The 980-nt window shown below is 40.3% G+C and overlaps 1 non-coding gene across 1 annotated transcript; it reads right to left on the bottom strand.

The window, feature by feature from the left end:
* Positions 1-908: 908 nt before the first annotated feature.
* On the bottom strand, positions 909-980 carry TRNAA-CGC (transfer RNA alanine (anticodon CGC)). Its single transcript has one exon. It is a non-coding gene; the product is annotated as a tRNA-Ala (tRNA).

The following is a 980-nucleotide window of genomic DNA, read 5'->3' as shown; positions in this document are numbered from 1 at the left end:
TAAAAATTAAGTTAGTATCCTCCGATTGATTCGTGGGAGCAGTGCACGTGCAGCAAACGGGAAACATCCTTTATAACGAAACTTTCACAACGCGGTACCATTACCACGCAGGTTTTACAACCAAGTCGTTACAACGACTTGCGCTGGAGGGCGCTGTAGGATAGGGAATAGTTTAATTTACTATCCAACACCTTCCCTACTATCCACGGGGACTGGAGTTGGAATAGTAAATTAAACTATTCACTATCCAGCGCCCCCCAACGCAAGTCGTTGTAACGTCTTGCGTTGTAAAACCTGCGTGGTAACGGTACGCATTGTGAAAGCACGCGTTGTACTGTCATACATCCGCAGCAAACAGAATATAGCATGGATGAAGAGTGGCCTGTATTGAATTTTGAAAAGCACTAATATTCATATAAAAATGTTTAAAAAAAATCAAAGTTGGATTTTTTCCCCTTATTTATATGTATTTGTGAATTAAATAAAATGTGTGTATTTGTTTGAATGTTTTTTCTGTATTTTATGTTTATTGTTTTGTCGTTCAAAACATTGACAAGGGTTGGGACCCTTGGCTAGCAGTCATGGCTCAGTAGGGGGTCCCTGGACTCCAGTAATGATTAGGGGGGGTGCAGATGGGGGCCCCCCGGGTTCTAATAATGATTACTTGGAGGTCTCCAGAACTAAAAAGTTTAATTGTAAGGCTTACACTATATGTCTTTTCTAACTGCAAGTCTGAGGTTATGTTATGCCTTTCTTAATGCTTAGCTGTTGGTGATTTCAGTGTAAAATGTCACTTTCAACTACATGAAACAAAAAATTGCCCCTGTCACGTTGTGAATAAAATGCAGCTTTTATATCGAAATTTTTTAAAAGTCAAAGTTTATTAAAGGGCAAACTAAATAAAAATCTGGAGATGCCGGGGATTGAACCCGGGGCCTCATACATGCGAAGCATGCGCTCTACCACTGAGCTACATCCCC

Source organism: Lissotriton helveticus, chromosome 1_2 (genome assembly GCF_964261635.1).
Source record: "Lissotriton helveticus chromosome 1_2, aLisHel1.1, whole genome shotgun sequence".
NCBI classification, from domain to species: Eukaryota; Metazoa; Chordata; class Amphibia; order Caudata; family Salamandridae; genus Lissotriton; species Lissotriton helveticus.
Note: the sequence above shows the minus strand (reverse complement) of the source record. Positions and strands in the feature narration are given on the sequence as shown.